The sequence below is a fragment of the Lichenostomus cassidix genome, chromosome 24 (genome assembly GCF_008360975.1).
Source record: "Lichenostomus cassidix isolate B80296 chromosome 24, HeHo_3.0, whole genome shotgun sequence".
NCBI lineage: Eukaryota > Metazoa > Chordata > Aves > Passeriformes > Meliphagidae > Lichenostomus > Lichenostomus cassidix.
Window position 1 is genome coordinate 210,303 of NC_139504.1, and position 21,142 is coordinate 231,444.

A 21,142-nucleotide genomic window follows, 5' to 3' on the forward strand; every position below is an offset into this window, starting at 1 on the left:
GCTGCTCTGCCTTCATATGAGCAGGACTGTCCTCCAAGGGTCAGCATGAGAGCTGAATTCCAGAGCTATAGAATGGTTTGGGTTGGAAGGGGCTTTAAAGATCATCTAATTCCACTCCCCTGCCCTGGACAGGGACACTTTCCACTAGACCAGATTGCTCAAGGCCACACCCAACCTGGCCTTGGGCACTTCCCGGGATGGGGCATCAGCCTGCTGAAAAGGGGATGCTCAGCTGGGGCAACTCTTCCAGATCTATCACCCAGCTCCCTGTTTTCCATCACTGCTCTGCAAGCCACTAAAGCCTGCACACTTCCCACATTTAGCTTCCCAGAGATTCTCAGCAGCATGTCCATCCCAGTGACCTTCCTATTTATTACATGGCACCACTGCCTTGGCCATCATGGTGGATTTACCCTCCAAGTCAACCACCCCAGGAGTTGAACAGCCTAAGGTAGAACAGCTCCTCTTGTCCATCTGCTTCTTGTGCCTCCAAGTACTCAGTGTGTGTGATGTGCGGGATGCCTTCAGCCTTGCACCCAACAGGAATGACTTCCCAAAGCCATCTCCCATCCTTCCATGAATAATCAACTATTTCAGGTCTCATCTAAAGACCATCAGGGTTTTTTCTGCATGTCCTGTACACCAAGAATTTCCAGAATTCAGTCAATTCCACAATTCCAAGAACTGTGATGTGCTATTCTAACCATTTGATTAAATAGATGGAAGTTTGGCAAACTGAAATGGGGCTTTACCTGAAGCCAGGACAAACCATTTAGGAACTTTGTGACATCTCAGAGAAGCTGAAGACTCAGATCCCCTGCAAGGTGAACTCCGACGATTCCCAGAGCCAGGCAAGAGCTGTCTTTCAGCAGCTGTGATCCATTTATTATGCGGGTTTGAGCACTTCTGACTGGGGGATGGAGGCAGAGGAGGCAGACAAAGGGGAGGAAAAAACTGTTAATTACCAGTCCATTTGTATGACGTGAAGCTGCCCCGGTCCGTCGTCTCATCCCCTTGAGCTGTGGTTTGCCAGGTTTTAGGCTTTCATTCAGCAATCCCAGCGGAACCCGCGTTTCTCCGCATCACCATAGGGATGGCAGCTGCAGCCGATTGCTCTCGTTAGAAGGGACCGCCGGCGCTCCAGAAACCATTTCGGCAGCATTTGTCACAACAGCCTCTGCTAATCTCTCTTTCATTTGTAATTATTTTCTCACTCCGGCACTCCGACACCGGAGCCGCCCTCCCAACCCGCCCCAGCAGCAGCGGGAGCATCGCCGGCCGCGCTCGGGGATGTCAGGGCGAGATAAAAAGGGATGCGGGGGCGGGAGTGGAGGCGCTCCTGAGAGCAGGGCAGAGGGCTTCAAACGGGCTGGGGCTCGTCCGAAGGTGATTGAAGTGGGCTGAGGGATGGAGCCGGCAGCTTTGAGGCAGCCTGGGCCAGCACGGCCAAGAATAATTGAACAAATAGCTCATCTGGTGACCCAACAGCTGTAGGGAACAGGCGATTTCCAGAGGATTAGGGGGGAGCTGTGAAAGGGAGGTCCCACGGGAAGCCTAAAACCCTCATCTTGAATTCAACCGGCAAAGAACACATGTTGGAGCCTTTGACTTACTTTTAAAGCAACTTTTATTCCCTCACCCCGCCCCCTTTTTATGCAAACTGTTCCACAAACCAGGGCGTTTTAAGTTGTTGAAGCACAAGGCAGGAAAAATGGGGTCCACGGCAATGACATGAATTAACAAGTGGTATTTGATTCCTAAATGGGGTTTTTCTATTCTATTTTGATCTAATCCTGGCAGTAGCATTATCATTTTTGCCCAGAATTTCCACTTATAGTGTTCATAGCAGTCACCAGCAAAACGAGGAAAGATTAGAGATGACTTGTCAAGAAAAGCTGAGCCCTGACATGAAGCTGGGATGTGCTTTACCTCTCAGCCACTTCACACTGCAGCCTCCTCTTCCTCTGCCATGGCACAAACACCCAAAACAAACACTCTACACCCAGCTGTTGCTTCCCCCAGGGTAAGTCAGAGCAGGTTTAATCCCCAACCCCTCTGCTTTTGATTGCATATGAATAGATACAGTGAGAGATGAAGATAAGGCACCTTGGGAATGGGTTGCAGCTCAGCTATGGAAACTGCTTCTACATCCTGTCCCACGCTCCAACCTCAACCTGAAGAGTCATGTCTGGGAGAGATCATCCCAGCTGTACCTCACATTCCCCTCTCCAAAGGCAGAGGCTGCATTGGCTCTGAACCAGACCCTCCTAAACCTGTCTGAAAGACTGCTGGTTCTCACTTGGACCAAGATTATGGATTTGTCAGGCACAGTTTGCAAGGTAAGGAGCCTTCACTAGCCAGGTCTCACATTGCTCAGAGGTCAAATGACACAGAAGTGTCATTGTAGAATTGGGGATTGCCCAGGGAAAGCCTCCAGCACACCCTGTGCCCACTCTCAATCCACCTGCAGACCACCTCAAAACATCTGAATCCACTGCAAACCCATCCCAATCCACCAGAAGACACCCAGAGGAGTGAAACCCACTGAGCATCACCATGAGCTCACCATGGCCAGACAGACCCAGGATGTGCTGCTGGATTAACCTCCCTCTCTTTCCCTTTGCTGCAGGGTCAAGACAACCAGTTTTGATTAAACAACTAATTTTCAAACATCAAGCTGAAAACTCCATTTCCCAGCCAGAGGCTGACTCTACCCACATTGCACAGCAGACCCTCCAAACCCAACACCAAAATCATATACATATATTCACCCCAAAACAACCCAAATCTGAGGCTCTCCCCATTTCCCCCCTGTACTGAAACCACACCATATTTAACAATGAGGATATGATGGTGTCAACAGGTCACAGCAGATTCCCTCCAAGCCCTGATCTGCAGGAGACAAGAGGGCAGAGCTGGTGGGAAGTGCTCAGAGGCATCCCTTCATCCTTTCCCACCACTCCAGATCTGTCCTCAGACTTCATTTGGACCAAGAGAGGGGAATAGAGTTAATGACCGAATCACTATTTTTAGAAAACTAGTCCTCTGTTGGGTATATACTTGGCAATCCCTGGAGCTGCATCCCCAGCAAGGAAACCTTTGGGGATTGGCTTTGCCTAACTCCAGTCACTCAGCAAGAAAATAAACTTTCAAGCCCTTGCCTTGCTGGTACAAAACTATTTTTTACTGCCTTTTCACCAGAGCATTATTCAGGCTAGTTTAAAATTCACAGGCAGTGAGAGCTCTCTGTAAAATTATAGCAATTTCTAATTTTTTTTTTATTGTAAAGGGAAAAAATGTGACAAATTCTGGAGGAGAAATTTGCTGGGGGTTATTAAACCCAGATCTATGCAGGCAGATTTCAGTTTAGGGAGGTTGTAAAACACTGACTGCTGAAAACTGCACAATTTACCAGAAAAAAAAAAAGTATTTTTCTGGCTCATATATCTCAAGGATGCATAGCGCAAAATCGTAACTTTTCTTGGTGTTCAATGAATCTGCAGTTTCTGCTGGGTCTCAGCTTGTAAGTAGAAGGGGTGAGTGTGGAGGGGCTAAAGATCCTCAAAGCCTTGGATGAGTCATCCAGCACTAAACCATTCTTGTCAACTTCTACATTTAGTGGATGGGGGTGATTTCTAGAGAAAGCCAAGTTCAAGGCAGTTCTAGCAGACTTCAGGATGTAACCCACAGTTCAAGTGGAAAAAGAGGTAAAAAAATCCACTTTGAAATTATGGGCTGACAAGAGCTTAACAATAAGTCTCATTTGTTGGATTTTTTTTTTCCCAAGTACCATTCAATCATTCCACTCACTGGAGAGACCTTAAATTGAATCTCAGCCTTAGAAAATGCATTACTTACTGCTGAATTGATGTCACTGCCAAAGAATTTTCTTTCAGCTTAAGCTGTCTGCAGCAACATGCCAGTGGAACGTTCAAGATATTTCCCTATTTGTGGAGTGAAATTCCTTGTGTTGGTTCCCCACTATTCCCCCTTTCCCCACATTTTTATTGAATTCCTTTTTGAGGGTAGGATGTGCCACTAGAGCTGAGGGGACTGAAGGAAACAGTGGCTCCCTGTAGATTTCTACAGTTGATACAAATGGGAAATGTTGGTGTGTCATGGAACAGTTTGGGTTGGAAGGGACCCATGTGCAGGGTTACCTTCCACTATCCCAGGTTGCTCCAAGCCCTGTCCAACCTGGCCTTGGACACTTCCAGGGATCCAGGGGCAGCCACAGCTTCTCTGGCCAACCTGTGCCAGGGCTTCCCCACCCTCACAGGGAAGGATTTCTTTCTCATATCCTACCTAAACTTAGGCTCTTTCGTTTAAAACCATTTTCCCTTGTCATGTCAATCCAGGCCCTTGTCAAAAGACCAGGCAGACTGAAATATTTTGAAGGCTTCACTTTAAAGTACCCTCAGCTTTGCCTGAGCTTCAGTAGAAATGAAGCATCCTCATTACTTCATAAGCCCAAATCTTAATTTCTTTGTTTCTCACTGTGGATTTTTCCTGTCTCCCCATTCTGGTCCCCAAACCCCAGCAGTGTCCCCTCTTACCTTCCCCCTTCATCTTCTGCCAGGACACTACTCAGTACTAGTTTTTCCTTGGCCCTTGAGACTCATTATCCTTTGGTTTTCTTGACAGTGCTTTCAAATCAGGACTTTTTCACATTTCCACCCCAGTTATTCCTTTCTGTGACTGCAATAGCTTTGCTTTTTCCCCCTTTTGCACCAAGTGAGCAAAGAACTTTTACCTTTTGAATGCAGAACCATTTCAATCTTTTGAGCATTGGCTTCATCCAAACAACTTTCGTTTTAAAAAAAAAAAAAAAGGATGAAAAAATTTAGCAGGTGTTTATCTGGAACTTTATGCCACCAAAGTTGCCAGAGATGAAAAATTGTCACAGCCCCACAATTTGCCTCCAGGGAATGAGGGAAGTACATGAACCCAGTGTGGGGACCAGAACCTTTCTGATTATTAAAGTTAATTAATTTCAATGAAAGGAGAAAAGGAAGTCAAGAAACTTTTGCCCCAATATATCCCACAAAGCCACTGAATTACCCTTATAAATACTTTCAGTTTACTGAGATCTGGAAAACACAAATTCCAACCATGCACAGTCAACGAAAGAAGCAGACTTGGGCTCCCCTTCCAAGCCCAGAGGTCTCCTCCATCACCTGTCTGGGAAGTTTTCACTCTGGGCAAGGATGAAACTGGCTGCCTACCAGGTTTTTTGCAGCTCTTGCAGGAAAGGCAGCCTGTAGCTAACTCACATTTTAGTAGCAGCTCCCACAGAGGGGTTTCACCTGGAGGTACTTGGAAACACCAAGGCCATTGACCATACCCATCTCCTATTCCCTCAATGCCATGTTGTCCTGGCTCAGAGAAAACCCTTGAAATCAGCTAAAACAGCTCATATTCTGGATTATTGCATATTTTCAGCCTAGTAGGAGACAGGGCGTTCAGTCACAATACTATCTGGTGTTTTTATTACACCCGTCTCACCCACCCCTGCTTGACTTTTAAAAGGACCCATCCAATCTGCCTTGACTTGGATAACTTTCCCACCCTCCCAAGCCCCAAAGCCTTGTAGCTCATGGCCATTAAACAGGGCCAGCATGGAGATACCCCCACAGGTGCCAAGGGAGAAGCTACAAAGAGCAATTATGCAAAACCCAGAAAGGTTTCATATCCTAGTGAAGTCAGTCAGATTTACCATCACACCAGTGTGTGAGCACCTGGTGTCTGGCCCTCAATACATATTAGAAATATCACATTGAATATAGGAAATGTGCTGAACCATTTCTATAGTGCCTTGGGCTCTTTTTATGAGTTCATTTCCTGAAGCCAGATCAATAAAACTGCACAGTAAGGGGGTCTCAACCTACTTTTGGTAATGCTCCTTGAAGCCAGGGCTTTGAAAACCCTTTCTTCCCATCTCCAAGGAGGACAAATGCAGCAAGCCAGCATTTTTGCCAACCCTTTCATTCCCATCTTATTTCACAACCACTCTGTCTCTCTCCTATCATCCTCCCTCCCTGCACGTACAATTGCTGGTGTCTTCCCAAACAGATGCACACCTGCAGGAAAAGTTGGCATCTTCTCTTTCCAAGCTGTCATAAAGTCAAATAGTTTATGAGTCTATTGATGACAGATAAATTAATTGCAGAAAGTATGCATGACTTAATATTTTGTGTGCTAGTATATTTTTTCCCCTTCTCTTAAATCCACATAATGTATAAGATGTATCTCAGGCTATTTGGTTTGTATTCAGATTCCCATGTCTCACCAATTACTGAAGGTGGCAGAAGATACCCTGTGGCTTTTGAGCTCCTGGATTTGATGTTTTAAGCATGCAACACAACTGTTTTGGAAAGGTTCTTAATGAACTTTGCTCAGCCCAGACTAAGGATGAAAGGAGCATGGATTTTTGGGGAAGAGTTTTGCTGGGTGTGAAAGCACTCCTAAATGCCACGGTTCTCATCAGGTTCATGCTACCCTGCTTAACCTCAGGGCTTGGGCTCTCTTTGTAGCCAGCAGATGGACAGGAGGTAATTCAAACTGCCCTGATTATCTGTGACATCAGCAGTCTTTTTCTGGAGGCTACCAGGTTTTGGTTTACCCCCATCCCTGGGCAAGTTCTTGTGGACTCAGAGGGATCCCAAATCACGGATGTGGATGACCTGGATAAGATGGTGTAAGCCCAGGCTGGATCTGGCCACAGCTGCCCTGTCATTCCTGCATGTATCAATGATTAACCCATTACTACCCAGATAGAGATCTCTAGTCAATATATTAGATCATTACCTGATATTGATCCAACAAGCCTCAATTATCTACTTAGATTTAAATGAATTTCAGTGTGTGGATTGGGGACAATCATCTGTGTGTTTTATGCAACAGAGTATTAATGAGCAGTCAGAAAACCTGACATCTGAAGAATGAGTAAGATGGTGTTACTCAGCTGAGAAAAGGGGGGCTGGAAGGGGAGGACTAATTAAAACCATGCAAAAATATTTAAGTGAAGTAGTGAAATAACCTCTGTTGACTCTCAATCAGTTGAGTAAGGAATAAAGTAATAATGGAACAAAGGGGTTCAGACTGAACGTTGAGACACATCTAAGTCTATTGAAAAAACAGAAGAGATTCATCACAGATATATGGAATTTGAGCCATTGATGGGTTTAAAGGATAGGACAGAAAAAAGTGTCAAACATGGAGCAGGTAGGTTAGGTGGTGTTTCAAGGCTGCTCTCCATCTCTGCTTTATAAATTGGCTAGAAATCATTTGGCCACGACACTGTCAATACCGGGACTGAAGTGGATATTTACAGCTAGACTTGCTCTTAACTGGTCTGCAGATCTTGCACTGCTAAAGTCAATGGCAGAAATTATAAGAGCAGCCCTCCTCTGCCCTTTGATCTGTCACTAAAGTAGGAAAACACAGCAAGAATATTGCTGAGAAATAAGAACTAGTACAGTGATGTTGTGTCTGACCCCAGATCTTCACTGGACTTCAGAAGAAGTTCTGAAACTGAACACCCAGTGATGTATTTGGTCTGTGAATGTGATTCCTTACTTGAGCTGAATGAGGTCACCCTGCCATTAGGGACAGAACGAGTCATGAGCAAGATGACATTGTTGCTCCTACACACCAGCACAAGACTGTTGACTCTGCAATACTACCCAAAGTAGACTCTGAGATCATCACCAAGTCTTACTGGTGGATTTCCTCCAAATTCTGCCATTGATTCCCATTGTCCTTGTCAAACCACTTCACTTCTCCCACTTTCCAGACTGGAGGTGCATTATAAAGCCCAGCACAGCTCTTGGTCCAGGCAGCACTTGACAAACACCATTTGGGCTGAAATTCCTCTGCATTTGCAACAGATTTTACTCAGTGTGGTAATGCACCATGGGTGAATTACACAGTTTTGTTGCAATAACTGTTAATCGGGTCTGGGATTTTCCAAGGGAATAATTATTTAAATGAGAAGGAGCAGGTTCCTCTCCACTTGCTCTTTAGCCTTTGAGATGTCAACAGAAAACAAGTCCCAGGTGGCAGAGGCCAAAGCATGAGACAAGTAAGCATGGAAAAGTATCTGCCCTGCTTCCAGGAAGGACAGTTTGTTCTGGTAGAAACATACTGACCTTAGGGGTGCTCATCTGGGCTTACACTGGGGGGGTCTGGAGGGAAATAAGTGTCCCTGCCAATAGAATCATTCCACCTTAATGGAAAATAAATAAGGAAAAGCTTTGAAATCAGATGAGAACAAAGCCAATGGAAGACAATCTGGAGGACTGTGCTGTAGAAGACACCCATGCTATAAAAAGTGACTTTTGATAATTGCTGGAAAAGTGCCGGAGTGTATTTTGGGAGAGAGGGGGAAAAAAAAAATCTATGACCTAATGTTTCTGGAACCCATCCACCAACCTGGGTGCCCTGTGGCTGTTTAAATTTTTTGTCTGCCTTTCCAACAGGCATTTCACAATGTGGATTTTTTTGTGTGTGCAAGGCAGAGAGAGCGAGGCTGCGGGCCCTCTCTGGTCTCTGGCTAGGATGGCTCTTGTTCAGGTGAAGAGCAGATAACACCTCTCCAACCACTTCATCATCAACTGTCACAACCTGAAGACCTCATTAGGATGGAGACACAAAGAAGCATTATAATTAAATCGAGATGTAATTAGAAAGATGTGCCATAGATTTACTGCTACTACTCTGCTACTCCTGTAAAACAGCAATAAAAGGAGACAAATTCCAAAGGCAAAGTATGAGTAATGAGACAATGCAGTTATTTATTTGAGCATATGTAATTTCTGCTATGTTTGAATATATAAATATATCTGGGATGATCCTATAAAGTCTGTGTCTGGGTGAAGTTTCCTAGCTGTTTTCCCATGGGGAATGACGCTGTGATCTCAGTTCCTACTAGCAAATGATCCTGTCTCGGTGCTTCATGCCATGCAGGATCATGATTCAAGTTTCTTGAGGACAAAAAAACGAAGCAAGTACCAGGAAGGCCTAAGTGGTAAAAGACAAAGTAATTCAGTAATCAAGAGTCCATGTAGCACAAGGTACTTCCGCCAGTTTCCAGAAAAATTTTCTCTTCAAATGTGCTACTATAGATTAATTCAAAGATTTTGGCTTAATGTAGGAATTAATCTTTTCCCTTGCTGGTCTGAGCTTAGCAAGAAGCTGGTCTTGATGCCAATTACATTTGCTTCTGCCTGCAAAACCAGTGTGACCATGTTAACCACTTCCTGCTTGCTGGATTGCAAAAGTCATCCGTGATTTGGGGAGGGTCGATGCAATTACAGAAAAATAATCTGTGCACTTTTAAATTAAAAACTGTCAGCTTGTCTGACTTGTGCTGGCCAAGAAGTATCTATAAACTGGTGTTCCAAGTAAGTCCATTGTTTATAACCTGCTGGCCCAAACCTGCTTCTCTGTTGCCTGAGCACCCTTTTTGTAGAGGGGAGTGACCCATCCCAGGTGTCCGGTACTGTTACTGCTCTTGCCCTCTTTGCTCTGGAAAACAGCATCCATCTCCCTAACATTCATGGTCCAGGATGAGGGCTGTGCTGGAATTCATACTGTGTGACAGAGGCACTCCCCTACTCTGTCCTTATGAGATCCCACCTGCAGAACTGCCTCCAGCTCTGGGGTCCCAGCATGGGAAGGACATCAACCTGTTGGAGAGAGTCCAGAGAGGCCACGGAGCTGCTCCCAGGGCTGGAGGCCCTCTGCTCTGGAGCCATGCTGGGAGAGTTGGGGGTGTTCATCTGGAGAAGAGAATGCTCTGGAGAGAGCTTAGAGTCCCTTCCAGTGCCTAAAGGAGCTCCAGGAGAGATGGAGATGGACTTCGGACAAGGGATGGAGTGCCAGGACAAGGGGGAACAGCTTCACACTGCCAGAGGGCAGGGATAGATTGGATATTGGAAAGGAATTGTTCTCTGTGAGGGTGGGAAGGCCCTGGCACAGGGTGCCCAGAGAAGCTATGGCTGCCCCTGGATTTCTGGAAGTGTCCAAGGCCAGGTTGGACAGGGCTTGGAGCAACTTGGGATAGTGGACAGTATCCCTGCCATGGGACTGGAGGACACTGGGAGCATCTGAATGAATTTGTGGGTCTCAGGAGTGCTGGGCTTTGGACCTGATCTCCAGACATCTGCGAGGTTTCAGTCTGGACATGTGCAGAGACAACTTGGAGCATGAATCTTTACCTTGTAACCTCCCTGCCCTCCCTGTCTTGCCCTTTCAGCTCAGACTTGAGCTGTGCCATGCAAGCCCACATTTTCCATTTGATTTTACAGCCTGTGGGGCTGTTTGTACAAGATTGGTTGGTAGGGATGTGAGGAGATTACAAATCAAAGGGAAGGAATTTGCTCCAGAAAATGCAATGGCAGTGGTGGCTCCAGCTGAAACCTTCCTCAGGTGTAATTAAACAAAGCTTCATAGTAAGAAAATGCTTGTACTTGCTGGCTCCCCTAGGCTGAACTGGCTCTTGTTTCCCCATCAGTTAACTCTTTTGGGCTCAATCCATGCACAAACAACCAGTGAATCTCCCTGGCAAAGCACAACAAGCTGCTTTCCTCAGCCCAGGCACTGCCATAAGCTCAGCCCTCCAGTCTCCCACATGAAATGGGAGTGACAGCATCAGCTAACGCAAGACCACAGGAGCCTGAAATAGCACCTTTCATCCCATTTTTAAGCTCCATCACACTGGTAAAGCTACAGAAGTTTCAGCCACCACCTAAAGACACAGGAGATGGAGATGGCTATGACATTGGAGACACTGGACACCAAAGCCTAACTCTCTGCAGGTGGTGGAAAGCTGCCAGGACATGAATGATTAGGTGCAAATGTCACATTTTCTAGCTTTTCAGCACTTAGTGTCTCCCTGCAGTTCCACGGTTTTCCCTGTTAAATGGGGGCAGTAGCTCATTGCTACAGCAAGCTCGCTCTCCTACTCCTCCTTCTCTGGACCTGCATCCACGGGATGCTCAAGGGGAAGGCAAAAGCTTCAGGCAAAGCATTGCTGTTTGGAAAGGGGCAGAAGCAGTCGGGGATGATTTATAAATACTGAGGGCTCTCCTGGTGAAGGGGATGTTCAGCATCTGCCCATGACCGAGAGGAAAAGTAAGCCGGGAGAAAACACAACACCTCAAAGTCACCCTGCAGCAAACACTTGAGGGCTGCCAGAGATAGCACTGAGAGGCCTTAAGGGCTTCCCACTACCCTCACAAACCTGCAAAATTTGGGTCAAAAAAGGTTGAAAGTCGAAGGATACAGAAGATCAAAAGGATGACAGCATTTACAAAGGAAGAGCGGGGACCAGAGATGCTTTGCGGAGCAGGCTGAGACGAAAGCAGCCCTGGAGCACTGAAAAGATGTTGACAGGCAGTGAGAACAAGTCCGTTTTCCCTCCCAAAGTATCATTTTCTCTAAAAAATGTAATGAAACACGCTTATTGTTAATTAAATATCACCTTCCTGCCAGAGCTCATCGCTGCTGCTAGGTCTGGCACGAGTTACTGTAGTGCAGGACTGGGGCTGAGAGTGGGAGAATTATGCAGCAATGGGCTCCAAATGTGAAGCCCATATAGGCCCCAGGCTCAAGCAAGGGCTTGTAAGTGGGGATTAGTTGTGCAACATGAACACACTGACCCTGATAACCCCTGGGAGGAAGGTCAGGGCCTCCACTCCCACGGAGCCCACGTGTCCCTGGTTGTGTCCCCACTGAGGGAGAGGAGGCTGTGGGTCAGGTCACGGGTGCATTACCAACCAAGAGAGCAGAGACTAGTCCTTAATTCATTGCAGGTTTGTCTGGGACCTCTTAATCATTTCACCTCATCCCCCTCCATATTTCAGATACTTTTTGTAAACGGGTGGTGCAAAAGCATTTTCCGCCTCAGAACCATTTTGCCTTTCTGTGTGGTCTGAGGCAAGCCATGTAACCTCTCAGTGACTCTGTTTACCAGCCACCACAGCAGTGAGCACAGCATTTACCTCATCAGGGGTTGAGAGGCTTAATTATTCCCAGATGGCTGGATGCTGCATAAGTGTGAAGTGTTACAATGACTAAATCTTCCTGGAGGTGCCTTGAATATCTCTGATTAGTTTGTTTATCCCTTACATTCTGTACCATGGGCATGACAAAGATTACAAGAAGCATGTTTAAGCAGGGGCACTGCTGCTGTGCCAGATACCTCCAGGTCAGAAGGAAACAGATGATGGAAAACCAATTAATTTTTTACAGCAAGAAAAATAGCTACAGGATTGAGAAACATTAATTATTTATTGAACTGTTGCCTTTGCAGGGAAAAAAAAGAGTTTATACATACCTATATCTCTCTATGTATAAAATAATCACTCATTGCACATAACAGGGTAATAACTTCAGCAATCTGAGCTCCTGTTTTGATACTGTTGTTTTTTCGGAGGTTAATTAAAATAATGAGAGCAAAAATACTTAGGAGCCTCAGGAAGAAAAAAAACTAGCACAATAATGGCAGGGGGTTGAGTTACGGAATATTTAGCCCATGGTACTTGGTTCTGGTCTCCCTGGTATGAAGTGCTGAACTTCTGGGTGTGTCTAAGTCAGTTCCTGGTAGCTGTGGAACTGCCCCAAGATGCAAGTGAGATCCAAGTATCAGAGATGTAGAATTTCTATGGCAGATTAGCAGGTCAGCTGCAAGATGGACACTGGCCATGAGCACCTCACTGTCCCAGAGATGGGATGCCAACACTGGATTAAATGTACTTGCTGCAGCCACCTTCCTGCTGGTCATCCTGGAATCCCACAATGGTTTGGAAGGGACCTCAAAGATTGCATTGTTCCAACTCACTGTCATGGTCAGGGACATCTTCCACTAGACCAGGTTGCTCCAAGCCCTGTCCAACCTGGCCTGAGACACTTCCAGAAATCCAGGGGCAGCCACAGCTTCTCTGGGCACCCTGTGCCAGGGCCTCCCCACCCTCACAGAGAACAATTCCTTTCCAATATCCAATCTATCCCTGCCCTCTGGCAGTGTGAAGCTGTTCCCCCTTGTCCTGGCACTCCATCCCTTGTCCAAAGTCCATCTCCATCTCTCCTGGAGCTCCTTTATCCAGGTGCCTGGTGGATTTAGAGGCTCTTCCCTACTGGAGCTCTTCTCTGAGCTTCAAAGAGCTGAGGTCACCTCGTGGTCCAACCAGTGAGTCAACACTGTATGATCCCATTCCATGGGACCAGAGTACATCAACCATGTTCCACATCCAGGGTGGACCTGTTCATAGATAAATAATTTATTTGCCAAAACCCTTTTTTTCCTTATGCAAGAGAAGAAAAAATTCAGATTTCCTTCTCTGGGCACCCACTGGAGCCACTTCAGCGAGTTCAGTGCTTCAAACAGCTCAGATGTCTGCAAAGTCCTGTTTGCTGTCTTTTCAACCTAAAATTTCACTCTGCATCTTCTCTCACACATGCCAAACTCATGATCCTCAGCCCTGCCCATACACTCCGTGCTATGAGCAGGAGGCTTCTCTGTCTTACTCTCTTTCACTGCCTAAAATGGTTTAAACCAATCCCTGCACTGACCCTGATTAGTTTTGGCCAAAAGTAACACAATTATTTGTGAAATGACATCAGTAATTACCAATACAGAACTGCAATAATTAACAACCAGGCACAATAATTAGGCATTTTCCTCCCTATGATATGAAATGGCAAAGAACAACTGGGTTTGCTCAGTCAATTTGAATCCCATGAGGATGAAGGTTTGATGATTGGAGCAAAGCTAAACACTTTGGCTAACTTGGGAACAAACCTGGCTTCTGAATTTTTGGAAACCAGGCCCACATTTTGGCACAGTGTCTCTGACCACAGGAACTTCAGGTTTCCTTCCTCTCCAATCAGGATGTGCAAAAGCCAAGGAAATGCTCTGAAACTCTATATGTGTTTTGGGGTTTTTTTTGCAGACACACTGAGATGGTTTGATTTGAGTCTGGTTCAAGTTTGTGGCAAAGCTGCCAGAAGGTGGAGAAGATAAAACAGGAGGAATTTCTGATGGCTCTTCTCCATAAGTCTTCCCAGCTCTGGCTTCATTTGCAGTTATGCAGCAACAGAGGTTTCCCTCTGTTTTTTTAATGGTGGTTTTTTTTAATGCACTTCCAGGAGCAGGGCTGCCCTGAACATGGAAGTACCTGTGACCACCTGCCTGTCACCCTCTCTTACACACAGATTTTGCAATTTATAGCACCAGTTTTTCTTACGTGTGACCAATCTGTTCCCCAACGTGGTCACTGCAAGGCAGGGAACCCACCTGCCCCCAAACCAGCCAACTACACCAAGCTCCCAACACCTTCTGCCAACAGTGTCTCGGCAAAGTTCACCCTGTGCTGTTGGCCAAGGTCAACAAAAAAGCCAACAAAGAGGGTTTTTTTGTTATCATCATGAGGCTCTGTGTTATCCCAACAACCAGCAGGGCACTCAAAAGACTTCCACCAGACCTTTTTGAGGGGAAAAAGGTAGAGACCGGGAGGAGGCTTTGTCTCATGAGAAAAAGGAATTAAATGTCTGACTATTTCTTCTCCCTATCAAGAAGGATTAATTCCCTAGGACTCCCCTGCAGGGAGAATCAAGACAGAGCAGTCCTAGTCTTGATACAGCAGCACAGTCCTGCGGCTTCCAAGGAAACAGCAAGAGACAAAAGTTTGATTCATAAAAGCTTTGGGAAGAAGAGGGGGGAGAGGAGCTGATGAGAATAATAATAATAATAAAAACAACAATAAATAAAAATGCCTCAGGGTGATTTCATAACATTAATAGGTAATGTAGTCAATTATGTAGGCTTATTTTATTTCAGCAAAGTACAGGTCGTGAGCTACATCTCCTTGCAGGTGCTTTTCCAATTAGCTGTACGTCTTCTAGGTGAATAAATGGCCAAGCGCCAAAGCTCCATGCCAGCGGCAACAGACTAATCCAAACTAATCCCGAGGACTCATCTTGCTTCATGTTAAAGCAACTAGAGTCTATTTTATTTATTATCTCTTGAAAGATCTCTCCTCTTCTTGGAAAAACAAGGAGGACTATTTCACAGCAGAGGACATAAATGCACTTCACTCGGCATTTGGTAAGGGCTGGAAGACTATCTCTGCTTGGATTCAATTGCTTATTACCATTATGTAATAGCAGATGAATATCCTGTTCTGCATTTGCTAAATGTTTTCTTTTAATAATCAACTCATATTCACATAATGGGGCAGCTTATGCAATCAGCCGCCTTGTGAGCTGTTCGGGGAGACATCTGTTTTTCAGCATTGTTAATTACCACTACTGGATCATTAAAATGTATTTATTTACTTTTGTTATTACAACTGGGCGAGCCCTACTGCTTAGCAAAGCGGCTGGCTAGTAAAACCGCCTGGTGTAGGCATGGTGTGGGCAGGAATTATCCCTGATAGCCACACACACACACATCTGCATCTACCAGGCACTTTGGGCTTGATGTGACGCCTTGCTCCTCCCAAATCACAGACGATGATGTGGGCACAGAGCAGATGGGTGGGAGAAATGGGGGACAACCATCCCTGCTGACGTGGTTCATTTTACATTCAATCCCAGTGGAAACATCCATGTTCATCCTGTAGGATGGATTTTGTGGAGCATCACTGCCAGCCTTTTGACTTCTGGAGGTCAGACATTGGGAATTCTCACAATGACAGTTCAATGTTGAGGGCTCAGTAGCTCCCTGATATTTGACCTGAAGAAAGAGCTGAAAATGCTCAGTTTTGACCTGATGCAGGGAATTTTACAGCCCACTCACATCTTTGGATATGCTTTGCCAGACCTCTGTTGTTTCTTAGCATCATATTTGAGGAAAGAAAGGTTTTCTTCCCAGTTTTCCAATGACTTCTTCCCAGTTTATCCCATGACTAAGCAAACTGCTGCCAGAGGCTCTCAGAGGACCTTCAGTGCCTAATTCTCATTAATTTCCCTCAAATGTCAGCCACTTACATCGTGGACCACCTGCAAAATGTTGCAACCCTTATGTTGGTACCACAGTGCTGGGAGTTAGAATTAGATTCTCTTTGAAGTCCATTCAACACAATCTAGGATTCTGTGTGGGTCATTAAATCCTCCTTCTACTGGGGTTTACCCAGGCACCAGCTCTGGGTCACCTGCAAATGCCCAGGAACACTACCCAACTTTGGACACTCCTGAAAGTCCCATCAGTTCTTGGAGAACCCTTTAAAAAAATCCAACCACCTCCCCAGGTTTTCGAAATTATGACCCCAGCTTGGTGGGGAAGAGGAGGCTGCCAGGATAAGGGAGCCTGACATCATCCGGATCTGGTCCAGGACCATCAGACACCTGTTGAGCCTCCCAGGTTAATTCCATGGCAGCTGCTTCCCTAACCCACAAGTGCACAAGCGGGAACATGAGTTGTTTGGATCACTTGCCTCCAACATTGTTCTCTGAAGTGTTTGAAAAAAGCCTAATGAAAAGTGACTCAGAAATAACTGACAACTGCCAGCCTCACCTTTTTATTGTTTCATCAAAATGGGAAAGACAGTGAAGGAGAATAATCAACCTTCTCTATAAGATCCACTGTCCCAACTTGCCTGCAACTTGCAGGCTGAGTGAAATGTTGACACAGGGTTGACAGGGCTGCTTGATTTATGAACAGCTTGAAGGAGAGGGAAAGAAAGAGAGAAGAATTAAACATTATAAATCAATGAGTAACATCCATAACCCTGAAGTGCTTGTTGTAAACAATACAAAACACCGGCCTAATTTTTATAAGTGTAATTTACAGCTAGCAATTCCTTCCAAATGAGAGAATTTAAAAGGAAAAAAACGTTACTTGTTAGAATATCATTAATTCAATCAGATGAGAACTAAGCCAGCCATTGTTCTTAATAGTGGAAAATTTCATGGGAGCTAATTGCTCCTCTGTGGTGCCTCTCAGGGTGTCTGCATTGAGGCCTGTTGGTGCTGGAGGAGAACCAAGCAGAAGGTGACAGCGGTGAGGGCACAGCCAGACCCTCAGCTCTGCCCAGCCCTTGGGACAGCCCTGGGTACCACCCTGCCTGGCTGGAAACTTGCTCCCAGGTGTGCAGCTGGCTTTATCTCAGCATCTCCCAGCTCTCTTTCTCTCCTGGGACTTTTCCAGAGCCTGGAGAAATGTGTCCATATGTCGCTGTTGAGCCGCTAGCAGAGAAGAGGATTCCCGTTCTCAGTGTAGCAAGAAAAAGCGTTTATTATTTTGATTTCCATATATATATAGACTTTTCAGAGGTCACCCAGATTGGTCAGTCAGAACCCTCCCCCTAGGCCTAATTGGCCAGGCCTGAACTGTCCAAGTCTGGAGACACTGTTTGAAAAACATCCAGACTTTATCTTTGTTTATAAAACACAGCAAAATGTTCTCACGAGAAAGACCTGTGCTAGCCACATCCGTGTAATGATCTTGGGCAGTGAGGGGATCAGAGTAGTACCAGTTGACCTGACTTCCAGCACAATCTGAGTACTTTGAGAAAGCCAAGGGTGCTAAACCTGTTCCCAAATTCAGAAATGATGCCCAGTCTGACAGCTGGGGGGTACTTTGCAGATGCAGCTGCACTGTGCAGCTCAGCAAACCCTGCTGACATGGGAATTAAAACTTCTGTGGAAAGGAGATGACATCAAGTCAACTCAGATAATCCTGCTGTTACCTCTGCCTGCCTCACTGCTCACCAACAACCAAAACTTCTCCAACTGGTATTCCCCACCTTCAGTGGTCAAAGCTGGAAAATTAAAGCAGCAAATGGTATCATGGAGAAACAAACACAAAACTATTTTCCATGTTGTGCAAGCACAGAATAAGGAAGAGCCCCTTCCCATCCCAAAGACCTTTCAGTGCAAACAGCAAAGTGAGAGATGGAGAGATAAAGGATTCGCACAGACTATCATGCCAGGGATGAACCAGTGGTCCAGGAAGTTACTGTCCCAGCTGTGATTTAAATTAATCTGTTCTAATGTGCCAAAGCACATTAGGAGAGCACATCACAGCACTTGGGACAGGGGATAGGATAGAGCACCTTCATCCTCTCCAAAAAACCATGTCCATTTACACCATGGCAAGATTCAAGTGACCTGGTTTGCAGAAGAAGGAAGCAAACCACAACTGAATTCCTAACCCAGGGCCTTGCTCACAAGAACTTCTTTGTGTTTATACCCAGCGTTTTCACGAGCAAAGCTCGTCTCTCCAGGCCTGCTGTTTGCCTTCAGGTGATTAACAGATTTCAGAGTGCTTGGGGATGGAAAGTTCTTGATATATAAATAAATTGATCTAACAGATATGTAATAAGACTGTAATTAATTAATGTTTGCAGAAGTCCATGAGAGGCACAATGAAATGCACTCGCAAAATGCAAGGTATTACTGCAGAAAATGTATCATTGTTGGCACTCTGGGAAGCATTAGCACAGCTCTTTGGGCTCTATCTGCTCACCTTCCATGCTATTTCACAATTGTTATTCCTCCCAAAGGGAAGTGAGGTGCGAAAGCTGATGATTTGCTTGCCAGCAAACTGCTCCTTCATTAAGGGACGTAATGATGGATCTGCACGAGGACACAAAGCAGGGAGGGTTGTGCTGGGGTACGGACTGCTGGGTGTGTAGGGCTCAGGTGCATGGCTGAACCTGGTCCTGACTGAGGGATAAACACATGGCCAGACCAGGGCTCTCACACTCGAAAATTAATCCTCAAGAGAGCAAGAAATGCCTTACCAGGGACATTGCTGATCTTTGCCAGAGACATCGCTGATCTTTGCCAGAGACATCTTCACCTCCAAATCTGCAAATCATCTTCAAGCAGCAAATTCAACATAAAATTTTAGAAGTTTGGCCCTGAATCCCTGTTTAATACTTGCAAGCTGCAGGCCCTGCAAGTGATTTACATAGGTCCCTAAAGTTTGGACAGCCTCAGTACACAGAAGTCCAGAGTAGTACGGGTTGGAAGAGATCTTAAAGTGCCTCCAGTCCCACCCCCTGCCATGAACAGGGACACCTTCCACTCTCCCAGGTTGCTCCAAGCCATGTCCAACCTGGCCTTGGACACGTCCAGGGATGGGGCAGCCACAGCTGCTCTGTGCCAGGGCCTTACTCCCCTCACAGGACAGAATTTCTTCCCAATATCTAACGTAGACTCACCCTCTTTTAGAATCTCTTACCCTTTTTTTACAAGCAGACATGACAATGGTTAAATACAGGGCAGAAAGCTCTAGAGATTGGGGGTTATCTAAGCTGCTCCCACACATTCAAGTGCAGATATCAGGACTGAGCTAATCATGACTGAATAACAGGATGGGGGAAAATGGCTCTACAGATTGTTCAGCTGCACTGAGATAGAATCTGTCCTTGTGCAAATCATAGATGCACATATATAGCAAAATTAAGATTAAAGATTTCCTACAAACAGCTAAGACTAAATATTTCCTTCCTTCACCATGAATATTTGGAGAGAGGACGAAAGCACTCTTAGCAGGTACATGGACACATGCACCTTACACACATACACAAATACACACATGTGTGCATTAAGGCCTGGAAAGCAAAATAAATCTGTTTCCACTGTATCTTGGAGGGAAGAAACTGACACAGCAAGTTGCATTACAGACACTTCACAGATTGAGCAATGACATTTGTTTTTCTGGTAATCTCTTAAATGCTTTGAAAGAGGTGAAACACGATCCATCTAAAACATGAGCTCAGAATCATCAGCTCTAAAGCCACCCTCTCAATTACGCTTACAAACAGCATTTTCCACCACAGAATTAGGAGCAGTCTCCATAATCCCTTGGCCATTGCAGCACAGCGATCCCACGCCTGCATGCAGGAGTGGGGATCACTTGGATGAGGGAACTGCACAGAGAGAACTCGAGATGGCACCAGAAATGCTGTTGGCAAAAGACGGAAAACTTTGCTGCAGGAGATGCGCTGAGCACGGAGCCTGGTTACATCCCCTTGCTGGATATCAGGCAGCTCTTCTGTCAGCCTGACAACAATCTGCTGGCCCCCATTCCTGCCCTGCAATATTTGGGAGGGATAAAGTAGGAAGGCAAGGAGGAACCCATCCAGACAAACTAAAGCATTCTGTGCTGCTAAAGCCTTTACCAAGTTGCAAAGCCTTCAGCTCATCTTCCCAGCACTGGTAAGACAGGGCTTGGAGCAACCCGGTCTAGAGGAAGCCCATTGCAGAGGGGTTGGAACTGGGTAGTGTTTAAGGTCCCTTCCAACCCAAATCATTCTAGGATTCTATATACTGGGGAGGGAGCAGAGGAGCTCAACAGACATGGTCAGATGACCAGGGAACATGAACTATGCAAAGAAATGGAAGAAACTATTTTCCACTGATCCTTGATTTCAGACCACAAAGCTGCAACAAACCCAACACCACAACCTGGCTGCCAGAAGAGACCTCTCCCATCCTGCCTGCCATGGAAAAGGTTGCGTGGGAAACCACTAAGTGTAAGAGCTGCAAGAGCTTTGTGTCTCTACAACTCACATGATGAATCAGGATGTGTAACACTTGTGGAGGACACCTGGCTGCACCTGGCCAGCCTGGGACAGCAAAGCAACCCCCAAATCCATGTCTGAACCAGCTTCATGGAGCCCTGTGTGGCCAACTACACCTTTTACCCATGAACAGTCTCTTATCGAAGTTTCTCCTTCTTACATGGGTCTCGTGTCTCACCTACCCAAACAAGCCTGTCTTTGGCAGGCCAGCCCCAGGAGGGAGATTTGAAGACAGCCTGATTGCCAATATCTAATCATAATTTGGGATCCAGAAAGCTGCTTATCTTAGGAATTGCTTAATAATGCACTTAATGTGTGAAGAATTATCATTGCGTATAATTAAATACAGAGGGTTACATGGAGGGAGATAACGATCCCGTGCAAACGGACAAGGAGGAAGGTAATTGAGATTTGGGCTTCTGCTCTGCCAGCTCCTCACCTAGATCACTGTGAACTGCCCCAACATGTGTGCCTGGAGAGAGAAGGTTGGAAAGTGGGAAGGGAGAGGGGGAAGTCCCTCCCATCTGTCCCCACTCCTCCATTTCCATGAACAGTGCCCACAAAATCCACAGGAAGCCCTGGAGTGCAACGGGGTAGGTGGTGCA

General features: G+C 45.9%; 1 protein-coding gene across 5 annotated transcripts in view; it reads right to left on the reverse strand.

The window, feature by feature from the left end:
• The window catches only part of LOC146427418 (transmembrane protein 45B-like), a 61,919-nt gene that overhangs the window by 19,903 nt on the left and 20,874 nt on the right, over positions 1-21,142 (reverse strand). For 2 of the 5 annotated variants that reach the window (XM_085082015.1, XM_085082014.1), the window contains exon 1: positions 966-1,243. The exons of 2 other annotated variants lie outside the window; for them this stretch is intronic. The gene's annotated coding sequence lies outside the window, so the exon portion shown is untranslated. Of the gene's footprint in view, positions 1-965; positions 1,244-4,753; positions 4,807-21,142 lie in introns of those variants that run through there. One more of the 5 variants, XM_085082013.1, reaches the window with a different exon arrangement.